Consider the following 12,260-nt stretch of genomic DNA (forward strand, 5'->3'; position numbering starts at 1 on the left):
GCTCTGGTTAGGCCTCAGCTGGAGTATTGTGTCCAGTTCTAGGTGCCGCATTTTAAAAAAGATGTGGAGAAACTGGAAAGGGTCCAAAGAAGAGCAACAAGAATGATTAAAGGTCTTGAGAACATGACCTATGAAGGAAGGCTGAAAGAATTGGGTTTGTTTAGTTTGGAAAAGAGAAGACTGAGAGGGGACATGATAGCAGTTTTCAGGTATATAAAAGGGTGTCATAAGGAGGAGGGAGAGAACTTGTTCACCTTAGCCTCTAAGGATAGAACCAGAAACAATGGGTTTAAACTGCAGCAAGGGAGGTCTAGATTGGACATTAGGAAAAAGTTCCTAACTGTCAGGGTGGTTAAACACTGGAACAAATTGCCTAGGGAGGTTGTGGAATCTCCGTCTCTGGAGATATTTAAGAGTAGGTTAGATAAATGTCTATTAGGGATGGTCTAGGCAGTATTTGGTCCTGCCATGCGGGCAGGGGACTGGACTCGATGACCTCTCGAGGTCCCTTCCAGTCCTAGAATCTATGAATCTATGAATCTACAAAAAGGCTATTTCAGTTAGGACATATAAACTATGCATAATAGTGATTATTTGTTTTGCAAAATCTATTTTGTGCTTTCATACTACATAAAAAAGTCTCCCTTCCTGCTTTAATTCATAAACAAACAACCTATTCAGGTCTCCTTACTCATCTCTGGAAAAAAACAACAGCCTGAAGCGAAGAAAGTTTTTTCCTCCTCTTGTAAGTGACTGGAAAGTGACAGCTTAAGTAATCAGAGGGGTAGTTAGCCAGTCAGTTGTCACAGGCAAAATGTGAACAGATGCCACAAGACCTCTCCATTAGTGTCAGATACCTGGCTGAGAAAATTGTTGTGCTCAGGAGTAGAAGAGACTGACAGCCCTTGCTAGAGCCAGGCACGGCTGCCAACCTTCCCTCACACAGCTCTGCCAATGCACCTCAGTCCTAAACTGCCAATACAGGGTCTGAACCTGGGTGCTATGCTGATCTCTGTTTCTATGAGAGGAATCTTCCCACAGATCTGCTTAGGAGAGGCACTAAGGAAGTGAGGGCTACTGCCATGGCATCCTTCACCTTCTTTCTAGATCCCACAGAAACTCTGCAGTGGTGGCTCCAGATTAGGGAGGGAGTAGTGGGGAGGGGACTGGCTGCTGCCTGGCACATGCTTTTGCTCCCCAAACCATGTAACAAGGTGACATATATTACGGGCGACTGACCACACTCCCAGTAGCTTTCCTTGCCTCACTTGGCAGGTGGAGTCAGAAGAGCCTTTGGAAGTATGGCTCCAGTACTGAGAACTGCTGTGTTAATGACCTGAATTTCAATAACTTCAGTAGGGGTGAGGGACACATCCTGCCCCAATGCAGCAATATTAACAAAATCTTGTAAATTTCATCTCACCTTCCTACATGGAACAACCGATATAGGAGAGAATAGGGCCTACAGACTGCAAGATAGGGAGAGAAATAGATACAGATTTTGGTTCACATAATGGGTTTGGGCCTGCCCCTTGATACCTGTTCATATATAGCTGTGTATCATTTTTTCCCCCCAGAGGTAAATTTAATAAAACTTTTTCAAAATGGGCTTTCAGAAAACATTAGTTTAAAAGAAATCCTGAGTTACAACTTCCCCATTGAATCAACATTACAGTTTAGACAGCGGTGCCATTTTCATATCCACAAGAGAGACCTTGTAAAGCACTAAGGATTTAAGTCCACCCTGGGATGCACATTTGTGGCTCCCATTGTGTCCAACAGGAGTCTCAAATGCGCATCTGAGGGCAGAATTTGGCTTTAAATATGCAAAAGAAAAGGAAGAAATTTGGCTTTAAGATTAAGAAAATAAGCAACAATGCACCAGCCAGTGCAACCATCTGTACGAGCAAAGAGGGCTGGGTCTCTTGAAGATGATCTGTATCTTCCCCTTCATGAAGTTTCAGCTGGATATATGATTTTAAAAGTGCATCTGCTTTAAGCATGACACTAAGGCCTGGTCTACACTAAAACGATGGGTCTACTCAGCTACGTTGTTCAGGGCTATGAAAAATCCACACCCCTGAGCAATGTAATTAAGCCGACCTCACCCCCAGTGCAGACAGTGCTAGGTCGACAGAAGAATTCTTCCATCGACCTAGCTATGGTACCTCTCAGGGAGGTGGATTAACAACACTGATAGGAGAATTCCTCCTGTTGCACCAGTAAGTGCCTAAACTGAAATGCTACAGCGGTGCAGCTGTAGCCGTGCCACTGAAGGATTTCTAGTGAAGACATAGCCTGCGGCCTGACCTACCCATAAACTTGCACCAGTGTAATTAAACCGTTGTCCTATGTGTGGACATTCTTATTTCAATTTAGTTTAACCTTATTCCTAAACAACTTAAGCTAAACTGCAATAACTCTGGTTTAATTTGAAATGGGTGTCCACACCGTCTTTGCCGTTAGTTTGACTGAAACAGTTTAAAATCACATTTTAAAGTAAGCCAGTGTAACTACGTATGCAGAAACACTTGTTTTGGATTAACAGTGCCCTATTTTGATTAGAATTTAGGTCACTAAAATAATCTATTTAAATTACCTCACAACCTAGGGCTCTCATTCTGAAATAAGGCCTGGTCTACTCTTAAAATGTAGGTCAACCTAGATACATTGCTCAGGGCTTTGAAAAATTTCATGCCCTGCATGGTGAATTAGGTCATGTCCTCCTCCTTCCATACCATAGTCCATACCATACTCCATACTTTCATTGAAAGTTAAAGAACATAACTAGAAGGTCACGCAGTCTGTAGCTTCTGTAGTCTGAGCTTATTGCACACATGGGGGCTCATTGAATCCCTCCATATGATCCTTGTGTGCCCACCTTCCTATCCCACTCTATTTCAGGCACTCTCTCTCACACCCTCCCTCACATCTTGGGATCTGTGCATCCCCCATTCCACTGTCTTCCACACAACAGTGGTGCTGTGAGTCCACCATGTGTGTCTCCCATTCCCTCTTCCATCCATACTAGGCTCCCTCATCGTCTCCGACGCCCACTAGGGGTTCTCTATACCCTCCCATTCCCCCATTTCCTCCATGCCAGGGACTCTGGTTCCCCCATTACCTCCTTCCATCTATGCCCCCTCTTCCCGCTTCTCCCCCACCATTCTTATTTCTTTTCTTTCTGTTTGGGAGATAAATCATTCAGGGTGTCAACATGTTACGCTCTGTTGGGAAGCTGGGCAGGGCTGATATGGGACGGGGGGTCTTGTTATGTTTGAAAGTGCTAATGACTGCTATAATTAATAACCAGGTCCTTAGGCTATGTCTACACTAGAGAGCGTACAGTGGCACAGCTGTACCGATGCACCACTGTAAGGTCTCTCATGTAGCTGCTCTATGCAGATGGGAGAGACATAATTAATCCACCCCCAACAAGCAGCAGGAGCACACTACCACTTATGCCAGCATAATTTATGTCGCTCAGGGGAGGTGGAATATCAACATAGTGTAGACATAGCTTTAGTCTATAGACAATTGCAGACCTGGGTCAGCTAAGCAAATGCCAGGGGCTCTGTGTGTCCCGTTTCCTCCCACCAGTTTTCTGATTTTCACCAAAATGAATAAGGTTCTGCCCACTGATGTCTAGAACATTCCCTTGGCCCAAGTAAACAAAATAATTAGGTACCTGGAGGGACTGATTTATAAAGGAAAATTAAAAGATCAACATTTTCATAGCTTGCTAAGCAGCAACACATTTTGGAATTGATTGGATGTGGTATTCAAAAGTTATTGCATTACATCCAGATACACAACCAAGAAATACCATCAAGCTGAGAGCAGTACCTCACTTCGCTCAGCCAATAGAGATTAATCTGAAGCAGTGAGATGGGGTTGCTGTCCAGTGTTTTTGTGTTTGGAGAGGCTTAACCTATTTGGTAAGGCTGGTGCTCCAAGCCATGGAGAGAACACCAGGCAGTAGCCAGAGGTAAACAAAGCAGTTTAGCAGAAAATAAACCACAACTCACCACTTGTGTAACCAGTGCCAGACAAGAGTATTTAGCCAATAGCAGTGTAGGATTATATCCTAAACTTACAATATATTCTTGAGTACTTTTGTCTGGTTTGGTTTTAATTTTTCAAATTTTGGGGACTCCACCCCTTCCCTTAGGAGCCTGTTCTACAGTCTAATAGTGGTCTCCTTTGTAACCCTTTTCTGATATTCATCTTGAAATCTCCCATTCTTAATTTTATCCCTTTATTCCTAGTTATATCCCCTTCTACCAATCTAATTTACTGTTTACTACCTTAATGCACACACCTTTTAAATAATTGTGGATAGTTATCTGGGCCACCCTTAGTTGTTGCTTAGCAAGCTAAAAAATGTCTTTTTTTTTTTTTTTTAATCTTTCCTTAGAAATCAGTCCCTCCAGGCCTCTAATTATTTTTGGTGCTTTTTCTAAGAACAATCTCTGATTTGTCACTATTTGTGCCAAATCCTGCTGGCCTTACACAAATCTCCTGTCTGCTTCACTGGAGCATTTTATAAATTGATCAATCCATTAATAAATTTGGTAAGGTGCCTAGAAGAAAGGCATAGTTTTAGCTACCCAGGTACCATAGGTGTACAAAGGTATACCTAGGTCAGTGGTGACCAACCGCTTGATCGCGATCGACTGGTCGATCCTAGAGGATCTCCCAATCAATTGCCCTCTCTGGTTGTACAGCGGAGCTGCCGTAAGACAGGCTCCCTGCCTGCCCTGGCCCATGCCACTCCCAGAAGAGGCCCTGGGGACAGGAGGGCAGGGGTTTCCCTCCATGCATTGCTCCTGCCTGCAAGCACTACCCCCGCAGCTCCCGTTGGCCAGGAACAGGGAGCTGTGGCCAATGGGAGCTGCAGGGGCAGTGCTTGCAGAGAGGGGCAGCACGTGGAACCACGTGCCGCCTGCCCCCACACCAGGGGCTGCAGGGGCATGTTGGTCTCTTCTGGGAGCTGTGTGAGGCCAGGATGAGCAGGGATCCTGCCTTAGCAGCAGCCACACTGCACTGCCGACCGGGAGCTGCCGGAGGTAAGTGCTGCCCGGTGGGAGGCCACACCCCAGCCCTGAGCCCCCTCCCGAGCCAGCACCCTGAACTGCCTCCTCCACCTGCAGCCCTGAGCCCCCTCCCAGAACCAACACCCCAAACCAGCCCTGAGGCCCCTACTGGAACCAGCACCCCATATGTCCTCCTTTACCCCAAGCCCACTCCTGCACCCCAAGCGCCAGCTCTGATCCCCCTCCCAGAGCCAGCACCCTGTATCCCCTCCGGCACTGATGCTCTGCCCCAGCCCGGAGTCCCCTCCTGCACCAAACTCCCTCTCAGAGCTTGCACCCCTCACTCCCTCCTGCACCCCAACCCCCTGCCCCAGGCTCAGTTCGGAGAAGGCTTCTTTACGCACCTGTGAACAACAAAAGTTTTGTCGTTCAATTGGCAGTGTAGACAAAGCCTAAGATAGCTAACTCAAGTTACACATAAATACGTAACCCAAGTTTAACTATCTTGATATAAAATCCTAGAGGAGACAAGGCATAGGTAGTCTTTATCTCAGTGTACATCTACACTACAGAGACGATATTGGCATAGCTATTTCAGCATGACTCTCTAGGGAGACACAGCATAGTCTGATGGAGGGAATTTTTCTGCCACCTCTCCCAAACGAAGTTAGCTATGTCATTAGAAGCATTCTTCAGTTGACATAGTTGTGCCTACACCAAGGGTTAGATTGGCATAACTATGTTGGTCATGGGGGTGATTTTTTTCACACTCCTGACCCACATAGCTATCTCAACATACCTTTTTAGGGTAAACTAAGGGCATCATGGAGCAAGTCCTCAAGGAATCAATTCTGAAGCACTTCAATGAGAGGAAAGTGATCAGGAACAGTCAGCATGGAGTCACCAAGGGCAAGTCATGCCTGACTAACCTAATTGACTTCTATGATGAGATAACTGGCTCTGTGGATGAGGGGAAAGCAGTGGACGTGTTATTCCTTGACATTAGCAAAGCTTTTGATACAGTCTCCCACAGTATTCTCCTCAGCAAGTTAAAGACGTATGGCCTGGATGAATGGACTATAAGGTGGATAGAAAGCTGGTTAGATCAGCAGGCTCAATAGATTGTGATCAATGGCTCCATGTCTAGTTGGCAGCTGGTATCAAGTAGAGTGCCCCCAGGGTCGGTCCTGGGGCCGGTTTTGTTTAATAATCTGGAGGATGGCGTGGACTGCACCCTCAGTAAGTTTGCAGATGACACTAAACTGGGACGAGCGGTAGATACGCTGGAGGGTAGGATAGGATACAGAGGGACCTAGACAAATTAGAAGATTGGGCCAAAAGAAATCTGATGAGGTTCAACAAGGACAAGTGCAGAGTCCTGCACTTAGGACAGAAGAATCCCATGCATGGCTACAGACTAGGGACTCAATGGCTAGGCAGCAGTTCTGCAGAAAAGGACCTAGGGGTTACAGTGGATGAGTGCCCTTGTTGCCAAGAAGGCTAATGGCATTTTGAGCTGTATAAGTAGGGACGTTGCCAGCAGATTGAGGGACGTGATCATTCCGCTCTATTTGACTTTGGTGAGGCCTCATCTGGAGTAGTGTGTCCGGTTTTGAGCCCCACACTATAAGAAGGATGTGGAAAAATTGGAAAGAGTCCAGCGGAGGGCAACAAAAATGATTGGGAGCTGGAGCACATGACTTATGAGGAGAGGCTGAGGGAACTGGGATTATTTAGTCTGCAGAAGAGAAGAATGAGGGGGGATTTGATAGCTGCTTTCAACTACCTGAAAAGGGGTTCTAAAGAGGATGGATCTAGACCAGGGGCCGGCAACCTTTCAGAAGTGGTGTGCCGAGTCTTCATTTATTCCCTCTAATTTAAGGTTTTGCGTGCCAGTAATACATTTTAACATTTTTAGAAGGTCTCTTTCTATAAGTCTATAATATATAACTAAACTATTGTTGTATGTAAAGTAAATAAGGGTTTTAAAGAAGCTTTAATGTTTAAGAAGCTTCATTTAAAATTAAATTAAAATGCAGAGCCCCCCAGATCGGTGGCCAGGACCCAGGCAGTGTGAGTTCCACTGAAAATCAGCTCGCGTGCCGCCTTCGGCACATGTGCCATAGGTTGCCTACCCCTGATCTAGACTGTTCTCAGTAGTACTTAGAGATTTTAAGGACAGGCTTGACAAAGCCCTGGCTTGGATGATTTAGTTGGGGATTGGTCCTGCTTTGAGCAGGGGGTTGGACTAGATGACCTCCTGAGGTCCCTTCCAACCCTGATATTCTATGATTCATGTCTACACTACAAAGTTTTGCCAATGCAAGTTACATTGGCATAAAGCTGCCGCAGTTAGGATAGCACTTGTGCGCATGCATACTGCCTCCTTGTGTCAGCACCATGTATACTCACCAGGAGTTCCTGATTCGATGCACAGTGCAGTGCACCATGAGTAGATATCCCAGTGTGCAACTTACCACCATCCGGCATACTACTTTTGGGGAAATTTGGCACTGCATGGTGGGGCAGAAATGAGTTGTGCTGGGGTGACTGGGACTGCATGGTCATGCAACTTTCTCCACCCCATAATGCCATCTCTATCCCATAATTTTTGTACCTATTTCAAAAATCCCATGACCCCATGTGGGACTTGTTGCTACCTGCCATTTCCGACAGAAGCATGGAGCCTGCATAGCTTTGCACTATTGTCATGAACGTTATGAGCTCAGAAATCAGAATCCTCTCATATTTGCAGAGCCACACGGAACATGACCATTTCTTGGAGGGCAGATTGCAGTGGGACATAGTGAGAACCAATTCAAGATTGTTGGTGAAGTTCGTGGAGCAGCTGCAAACAGTGGAGTGCGCACTTCTGGACCCAAGAAATGAGCATTGCCTGGTCGGATCGCATCATCATGAAGACTTGGGATGATGAGCAGTGGCTGCATAATTTTTGGATACGCCAGGTCACATTCGTGGATCTGTGTGACGAGTTCTCCCCAGCCCTCCAGTGCAGCGTCACCAGAATGAGAGCTGTACTGAGCTATCAGTGGGAAATCATTTGGAGTTGGAAAATCTACTGTGGGAGCCATTCTCATGCAAGTGTGCAGGTCCGTTAGTCCCTTCTTGCTATTCAGGACAGTGACTCTCAGAAATGTGCAGGACATAATGTATGGCTTTTCAGCTATGGGGTCCCTGAACTGCAGTGGAGCGATATCTGTATTTGGCACCAGACCACCTTGGCAGAGAGTACATCAACAGAAAGGACTGTTTTTCTCTGGTTTTGCAAGCGCTGATAGATCACCAGAGATGCTTCACTGACATCAATGTTGGCTGGTCACAGAAGGTGCATGATGCTCATATATTTAAGAACACAGGACTTTTCAGAAAGTTACAAGCAGGGACTTTCTTTCCCAATTGGAGGTATACCAGTGGCGATGTTGAAATGCCAGTAGTGGTGCTGGGAGAGTCACCCTTTACTTCCCTGGCTCTGAAGCCGTACACTGGCCACCTTGACAACATCAAGGAAAGATTCAACTATCAGCTTAGCAGGTGCAGAATGACAGTCGAATGTGCTTTTGGTAGGCTGGAAGGGCGCTGGTGTGTTTAATTACAAGTTTGGATCTCATTGAGAAAAATATCCTAATGGTTATAGCAGCCTGCCTCAGGCTGCATAATATCTGTGAAGAAAAGGGGGGAAAGTTCCTGCCAGGGTGGAGGTTGAACAGCCAGACACAAGGGCTATCAGAAGAGTTCAGTGCGGATCCCTACAGCTCAGGGAGGCTGTGAAAGAGCACTTTAACACAGAGCCAGAGTAATACGTTGTGGTGCACTGTGCTCTACCTGGCCCTGCTGTTTGGGGGCCTCTTACAAACTGTGTGGTGCTTAGTAAACATCTATGAATATGACACTGTCAATGCACCTATTAATTTTCTGGTATTGCTGTACATTGTATGATGATTACATTGTGTTTGTCACTGGTCCCATGAGTTGTCACACAGTACAATAACAACTAGGTGGGTGCTTTCACTACCGCTAGGTATTCTGCAGCATATGTTGGGAACTTATAAAGATTAGTTATTTTCCAAACAATAGTCTTTTACTGCGTAACAGAAACACTTAAAAAAATTCTGAGCAAGTTAAAAGCAAATACATTAAAGCTTTAATAAATGTATGGAACAGAGTTTAAAGAAGGGAAAGGAACAGTCATGTCCACTTTAGCTGCACATACATCAACAATGGCTCTCACAGATTACTGTATGTGAAGCTGGGGTTGTCCTAAATGTCCCCCAGTGTGGAGTGGAAGGGGTAGGGGATGCGACTCTTGATGCCACGTGGAATGCTGAGGAGGGATGAAAGGGGGTGCTATGTTGGAGTTCTCTACGGACTGCAAAAGGAGGTGAGCCTGGGATTGTTGAACCTGTAGATCCACAGGAATCTGCAGCATCTGTGTTTGCTGCCAGAGAAGCCCCGTTACATCCTGGTGCAATCCCCTCTCTGACTCCTGGGCCTTTCTCTTGTCCGCTCTTTCCTTCTCCATACGGCCTGCAACATTCACCCTTCAGACTCTCTGCTCATGGTCCAATGCAGCACTGGCTTGCAGAATCTCACCAAACATATCCTTCTGTATTGTTTGCTTCCTTCTCCTTATCATGGTCAGATGTTCCGTGGGTGTGGAGGGGGAATCACCTCAGGGCTGCAATGGCACCAGCTACAGATAAAAGACATAGAGGTACCATTGTCGGTATAGTCACAAGTGAAAGCAAAAGTTAAGATTCAGCACTCTCTTTTTTTGTGCCTCTAAAATTTTAAACAAGACATGCTTATTGATGCTTCTGCTTGGGAGTGCTTGTGCACAGCGCCACTTACCACTCCAGCCACGGTAAGTATGGCTCACCAGGGGTGAGGGAAATGATGAAGGAATTGCTTGGTTGCATGAAGCTATGGGTGTAGGGCAATGGCACTGGATACTGGCACCATTTTCCACAGGCAGTGGTGATTTTATCTGATATCTCACTCTTGAGAGTAACAAAGGTTGAGAGAGCACAACTGCTGCTGGTGTCTCGAAGCTGCCTGGGCCCATATGCCGCTAGCCCGTTTACTGCATGGTGCCTGCTGAAGTTATTGCTGACAGGTGTGGGAAAGTGTCCTACGGTTGTGGAAGAAATAAGGACACTTTCCCTAGAAACCTTCAGGACAGGATTGCACTGTACCTCCATGGAAGTTTCCTGAGATCTCTCAGGAGGATTCAAAGGACATCCCTCTGTATATAAACAAACTGCTTTTCATGTCTCCCTAATCACATGTCTCCCATCCTCCTCCACTTCCATCTCACTGTTCAAACCAGGTGCCTGTGACTTGGGATCCTTGGGAGTAACTATGGTGTTGTGCGGGGTGATGATGGTGGGGTTTCCCCCAAGTGTGGCATGCAGCTCTTTGTAAAAGCAACAGGTGTATGGCTTGGTGCTGGATCAACTGTTGGTCTTTCTGGTCTTCTGATATGCCTGCCACAGTTCCTTCACTTTCGCACAGCACTGTTGCTGATCCCTGTCATACCCCCTTCTCCTGCATCCCCTGTGCAAGCTGCTCAAAGATGGCCACATTTCTATGGCTGGTCCGTAGCTGTGCTTGCACAGCCTCTCCCCCCCACAGGACCAGAAGATCCAGTATCTCCTGTCTACTCCAGGCTGGAGTGCGTCTGGAGTGTGTAGGCGGCATGGGCGGTGGGTAGGGGAGGCCAGGCCTCCCCAAACAGCCAGGGGTGGCCCTGCCCACACTCCACCCCCAGGGCCCTGCTTCAGCAGAGCCACTGGGCTCCAGGGGCTGGGGCCATGCTGCCCATCTTCCCAGAGCTGTGCGAGCACTGCGTGCTCTCCCTCCCGGCACTCCGGGGCTGCGGTGGCATTGCGCGCTCTCCCTCCCGGTGCTCTGGGGCTGGGAGGGGACTGCGGTGGCATTGCGCGCTCTCCCTCCCGGCACTCCGGGGCTGGGAGGGGGCTGCGGTGGCATTGCGCGCTCTCCCTCCCGGCACTCCGGGGCTGGGGGGGCTGCGGTGGCACTGCACGCTCTCCCTTCTGGGGTTGGGGGGCTGTTGTGGCACTGCACGCTCTCCCTCCGGCGCTGGGGGGGGGGAGGGCTGCGGTGGCACTGCGTGCTCTCCCTTCTGGGGCTGGGGGGCTGCGGTGGCATTGTGCGCTCTACCTCCCAGCGCTCCGGGGCTGGGGGGCTGCGGTTACTAGCCAGCCTGGGGTGGAGGCTGGCGGCCATGGTGGGGTAGGGTTACCATACGTCCGGTTTTTCCCGGACATGTCCGGCTTTTCGGCACTCAAACCCCCGTCCGGGGGGAATTGCCAAAAAGCCGAACATGTTCGGGAAAATGCCGGCCAGGCACTTCCCCTCCCCCGGCGGCTCTGCTCCTCCCCTGACTCTTCGGCTCTGTTTAAGAGCCGAGCTGCCCAAGCGCTATGGGCTTCAGGCAGCCCCCTTGCCTCCGGACCCCAGCCGCCGGCCGGGCACTTCGCCTCCTGGGCTCCAGCTGTGCTGGGGAAGCGCCGGGCGGGGGCGCAGGGTCTGGGGACTGCCCGGCAAACCGTGAAGCCGGTAGCGCTTGGGCAGCCCTTTCCGCGTGGCTGGGAGTGGGAGGCAGGAGGGGGCGGAGTTGGGGCGGGGAAGGGGCAGAGTTGGGGCGGGGCTGGGGTGGGAAATGGGCGGGGCCAGGACCCCGTGGAGGGTCCTCTTTTTTTTATTTGTTAAATATGGTAACCCTATGGTGGGGGGGACTCTGGGTTCGGGGGTGGGGGTGGAAGGGGCAGAGCCTCAGGTGGAAGGGGAGGGAATGGGGGCTAGCCTCCCACATCCAGTGGTTCAGGTGTTGCCCATGGTAGGCAGTACGATCAGTTGAGCAGTTGCACCCAACAATGGAGAGCTGCTAGTTGTGCTTGCCAAGCTGTGCAATAAGGGAAAGTCATTTCAAAAATTCATGGGGTTTTAAATGGCGAGGGGGCTTCTGGTCTCTGTAACCTCTGGGAAGTGAAGTTCACAATTGTCGGGCATTGTGGTACAGCTGCTGGAGGACTGATGGGGTCTACATAGATAAGCAGGGCCGACTCTAGCTTTTTTGCTGCCCCAAGCTGGGCTGGAGCTGAGCCGGGGGGCCAGGCCCGAGCCGGGCTGGACCCAGAGCCGAGCCGCGGGGGCCGGGCCCGAGCCGCTCAGACGGGGCCA

Source organism: Malaclemys terrapin, chromosome 2 (genome assembly GCF_027887155.1).
Source record: "Malaclemys terrapin pileata isolate rMalTer1 chromosome 2, rMalTer1.hap1, whole genome shotgun sequence".
Taxonomy (NCBI): Eukaryota; Metazoa; Chordata; order Testudines; family Emydidae; genus Malaclemys; species Malaclemys terrapin.